Here is a 5,911-nt window from a genome sequence, read left to right as displayed (position 1 = left end):
TTGTAATATGAGAAAAACAGTAAGGAAGTCAAGTTCAGCTGAGACAGATGGACGAGCGCTGAAGAAAGCCCTCCCTCGGCTTGGCCAAAAATATTGAAGAAATCGACTGAAGATGGTGCCTGATGAGTCCTTGATACCAGGAAATCAAGAGTAAGAACTCTGGTTTCTGAATGTTTGTTCTACTGAAAGTATCTGTGAAAAAAATAAAAAAGGATATTATACTATTATGCAGAAGAAACTTAATTTAGAAATTATATGCTTTAGTTTACCCATTTCTGCTTCTCCTGATTTGACAGAAGGAGAAAAAGAGAAGAAAGGGATGTTAAACCACTTCCAAATTACAGGAATCAAGTCCACATTTTCATCTTAAATATTTATGGAGAATACGTTTCATTCACCTGCTGAGGGGTTTTTTTGGTTTTGTTTTTTTATTTCGTAAAGACTGATAGGCTAATTGCTCATATTTTGATAGCATAACAAGATTCTTCTCAGCAGGCATAATGGGGTATGCACTTTACATAAAATTTAGGAGCCCAATTCCATTACTTCCTGACTAACAGCTGTACCTGAATTTATTAAAAATACATTTTAAACAAAGTAGATTAAGTTTTTCAGACCATTTCTGGAAGTCATGGAGCAATTAAGATTTTGATACATAGGGTGCACCTAGTGCTTCAAAAGCAAGGGCGACTTATTTTTCCATTTTCTTCATCAAGGAATATATACTCACAATCATTTTTTGAAAGGAGAGATGCTCATCTCTTACAAGCTTTGATGCTTTAGATAGTTTCTTAGAAACAGGAAATAATTAAACATACCTGAAACATCTGAAAAGCTGCAACCAAATCCATTTTAAAAGTCTGCTGTTTCAAACGTGTATGTACAGCCACAAAAATGCCTCCACTTGAATATGTGTTTTTCTTCTAAGACAATGAATCATTTAAAAAGACAGGAAGACTTGCTTGCAGCTGCCATACTGAAGGTAACCGTAACATTTTGGGAAGGAATGTTTTTTGAGAAATTCTTCACTAATCACATGGGACAAAACTAGTACGTGCAAAGCCATCTGCACAATTAAGAGTCTTAAAAGGGATTTAGATTATGTGTTAAGCTTCATGAAAACCCTAAAGAGGGAATACACAAGGAGTCTAATCAAGAACTGCTAACTGATGAGAATCAGAAATTACTGCGGTATACACAAGACCTTTCAGCTTTTGCTTACGGACTTGCTGCAACTTCTGGTCCACAGGACAAAGGCTATATCATGTTCTGATGAACTCGCAAGTAGACAAGAACTGCAAGGTGTTACTGGACTGTTAGCACAATAATCGAGAAATCAAGCACCTCACGGCTCCTTCAGTGACAGAACGGAAAGACGTTAAGCCACTGGAACCCACAGCTTATCAAGATGAGACTTCACAACACAACTTAAACCTCTGTCACCACAAGTACTATCACCAGCCTTGTGGCTCACAGGACAATTACCTTTTTCAATAGTTTCCAAGGATCTGGAAGTTGAACTTCACTCCAGTGGCCTACTAAACTGCATTCTAACCTCTTTCCATTCACTCCCTAGACTCCCGTCATTGCCTTCTCACTTTCCCTCTCCCTCCTGTTACTGCCTCCTCTCAGCAACTCCAGCTCTGGCAGTCAGCCCAAATTTTTTAAGCACAGTAGAGGCTACTGGCTTGTGATCCGCATCATGCTCACCACTGACACTGGAAGAGTGGTCCTATAAACCCTTCTTCTGGCATGTGGTGGAACTAGTGTCAAGCTTTGTTTTGACTGATACCAGTCCTTACAAGTATATGAGCTATATATAGAACCGTGTAATGGGGAGAGTTGTTAAGACAATAGAGAAATTCTAATGCTGTATCCTGTATATTTGGGCTAAATGAATGTCTGCTCAGGCCTCTTTTTATCTGTTTTGTCTTTCAGGTTGTAAACTCTTCAGAAGACTACATCCTTTTCTACTCCATGTATGGTTCAGTAGCTGTTAGTTATGACTGACAGATCTAGGTAGAACCAGAATGCAAACACCAATAATACATTAAAGTTGAAGCATTTAAAGAGTCCTAATGGAGCTCTGGGACTATAAGCCACAGCATCTGGTACTTCAACCACTACTTTTAGTCACATTTCAAACTTTCCTTTTCCTTTTGTTCCACTGATGTAAATTAGAGCAGCTTCTCAGTTCCAGTAATTAGTAATAAGATCAGGGAGTATGTTAAAATGAAACAATTTTCTCTGTATTTAATAACAGCTGCACAAGTGAAACTACATCAGTATTTGTCTGTAGGTCTGAAATCCTTCTCTAACTGTAATAAGCAAAAGATATTTTCAGTCAAAAAGGCACCAGCCATCTATCAGTATTTATTAAAATGTTTAAAAAGGTCATATCTGCATTAATTATTTTAGATATAGTAACTTGCAGGGCAGCAATGTGATTTATCTGGAGCTCTCACAGATGAGTCAATTCCAACAGAAATTGCATCATTCTGTCCTGTCACGCATTAAACATTGCATTACTGCACTTCAGAATAAACTGAGCTTGATACTTTAATTCCTAGCATAGTATCATATTAATTTCCCTTTCATTAACCTTCCATTAAGCAGGATGTTATCAATGGTGCTATCACTGCATGGACTTGCAATACTTGCAGGGTTTGAGAAAATGTGGGAGGCACGCTCAGCAGACTGGTGCTTGGTCTAACGGTACTGGTTTTCTAATTGAATAGGTATCATTGGCCAGCCTGCATCAAGGATGCAGGGTAGTTCTGCAGGATACGTCACAAATCCACAGGTGGTCTCCAACTGTCAGATTTAACAACTTGTTCTCTACCTCACAAGACACTACCATCAGGTGCAAATGTCCAAAACGTGATCCCAGCTGGTTTGTCAAGGAGCCTGCCATTCTGTGCTCGGCACTCCCAGAACACACTCTAACACAGAAGCCTCTCTCTTTGATCCAAATCCCACTTGCACAGAAGGTGGACACCAAACTACTCAGCCCCAGCTAGGTCTGGACACGAGTGCTCCTGACTGAAGACTGAATAGGGAGATACCTAGTCAAGTTACTCACTAGCACAGTTTGGCTAAACACGAACCACTGAACAAGCTCTTTTTTTATATCACAGTATTGAACTTTTGTACTTCTGCCTATATTTTATGTTCCCACATCATTTGGACCTAGTCCAGTATTGAAGTTCTAATGAAGAACATAAACTAGTAATTAGGAAATATCATGCCCAATTCTGTGAAACTGCTCTTTCAATTAGTTCCACTACCAGCTACCTTCTACACAGCCTTGTGCAGTAATACAGCATTATGTGATAGGATTGTTTCTCCTAAGTACCATTAAAAAAAAATCTACATAACAAACATCATATTTACTAATGAACTACAGAATTCAGTATCGCAGACTCAGCCATCACTGGGATCATTTTAAATTCCAAGTCCTAAATCTTGTCACATATTTTAAAATATTACTATACTATTACCAGCACCTTGGATTAGAAGTAGAATGTCTAAAATATAACTTAGCCTTATTAAAGCTGGTTTTTTTGGGGTTGTTATTTTTCTTCTGTCTTAGATCTACATCATGGAATTTGATCGACTGATTTAACTCTGGTTTCCAGGCAGTTTCACCCATCCTCTTCATAACTCAAATGATGTCATGTGTCAGATGAAAACACTGAAGGGAGATTTTTATTATCACATTTACTGCAGAATATAATACTTCTCTGGACTTTTCCACAACTGAAATGAACAAATAAAGATAGTATCCCTTTTCTTACTTAAAATCCCCTTTAAAAAAAAAAAAAAAAAATATCGAAGATTAATCTTAAACTGACCTGACCAGTGTCTGTATTGTTTGAGGGAATTTAACAGAATGGAAATTGCTGAACATGGTTCAGTTAGAAGAACATTTAGGAAATTATTCTGTCACTGAATTAACAGTAATCAATAATCCTGAGTTAGCATAAACAAACTTTTGGAAACAACTTTCTAAATCAAACAAATCAGCTAGATTGTTATGATGTCTTACTAGCATTGTCCTTCATATGTTAAAATTTCTATTTCTTTCTCATACTGAAAGATAAAACAGTGAGTCTTTTTTGACACATCAAGGAAACTGTAGACCCAAACTTACTTTCTCAGAACACAGTGGGAATTTTGTTATTTTCTTCTACAGAAGAAGAATCAAGCCTTAATGCATCAGCATGCAGAAGTAAAGTAACCTGATTAGACTGCCACATTATTAGCAGATTAAGCAATAATAATCCCTTGCGACAGGGAATTCAGACCCAAATTAGCTCCCTGGGAGATCTGGGCTCGCTATAGAACTTTTACTTCAGCTTCAGGCCTGCATTCAGAAATGCTGGCACAGGGAGATAAGACCTGTAAAGCCTCTGCTGACCAAACTGCATGCGTCTGCAGTAAGACTCAAAGGAACTTCATTAGTCAAAGCACCAAAAAACACATTGAAAAATTTTGCTGCATACCCTTTTCTCCCAATCTTTCTTATACGTAATACCTGGTAAGGGAGTTGTACTAGTTCTGTCCAACACTGCCTGCTCCTCTTCACCGTTACACTGGTAATGAATCTTATGTCAGGCTCCCTTTCAACACATCTCTATTAGACAGATCTGCATGCCAACATACAGACACTACTAGACCAACATTGTACTTCTAGTTCTCTCAACTGTGTAGTACCAGTAAACAAATAAAAGTTATGAGGCTGGAGATTTTCACAATGTGTACAGAAGAACAGGCACAAAAAAAAAAATCTCACTTGCTTACAAATTTGAAAGTATAATGAGTACAACTGCCCCACGTTCTTGCAATTACAGCACAAGTCTTCATAAAAAGCTATTTGTACAGCAATTTCATGTTTAAAACATCCCACAATACTATTGCAACAACTGATACAACTAAATACTAAAGAACGTTTAGCAATGCTTTTCTGACATAAACTAAAACATGATTATTTTTACATTGTGTTCCTTTTTAAAACCAGCACTCCTCTCCAAAAAGGAAAGCCCAATAAACCCTCCATTCTTTTCTAACACTGTGTACTTTATTTCTTTTATTATCATATTTTTACATCTGATGAAAACACAGCAATTCACCAAAATTATCTCCATTCAAATTTTAACACATTACAAATAATCCTCAAATCTTCTTCGATCAAAAGTGGTTTCAATCTAAAATGTGAGTTGCAAGGAAAAGAAAGAAGAGGAAAAAAAAATAAAATAGTATGTTCATATGTTCATAAGAGACTAACAAGAAAGTCCAGACAGAAAATAACTTTCTAGAAGGCTACTGCAACATCATAAAAAATAGTAAAAGGAAAGAACGGATACCTTTTTAATTTCACAGTTTGCCATTAAAGGGAGAAAAAGATTAATGTTCCGTTCTTCAGAGCTCTGCGTTCTTCTCTGGTGAAGCAGCCAACACATCAACATGCTGCTGTGGGAGTAGCAAAATGCAATATAAAGCTGCAACCAGTTCACATTACTATAATCTCTGCTTTGAAGGTAGATTGTGATAGCACAGTGTACCATTCCAGTCCCACAGGCTTACGTCTTACGCTCCTGTTCACAAAACCTCCACCTTGACTCCCAGTGAAGAAACCAGTATGATTCAGCAGGGGACACTGAACTCAAAGTCAGGATTCTCACCATGGCAGATATCATAACAGATCTTGATTGATATTCATGCCAAAGGTTTCAGTCTGTATGAGATCACTGGATGAGAATTATATGCAAAAGTGAAGAAGAGCAGGTTTTGCACATTGAAGCAAACCTATAAAATGCATCTCAAATATGATTATATGAGCTAGGCAGAAGAAAGCATGATGTGAAAAACCAATATAGAAAAAGGAAACCCAAAGTTTTAGGAGCAAAGG

The sequence above is a fragment of the Platalea leucorodia genome (genome assembly GCF_965183815.1).
Source record: "Platalea leucorodia genome assembly, chromosome: 4".
Lineage (NCBI taxonomy): Eukaryota > Metazoa > Chordata > Aves > Pelecaniformes > Threskiornithidae > Platalea > Platalea leucorodia.
The sequence above is the reverse complement of the archived record's forward strand: the minus strand, read 5'-3'. Positions refer to the sequence as shown.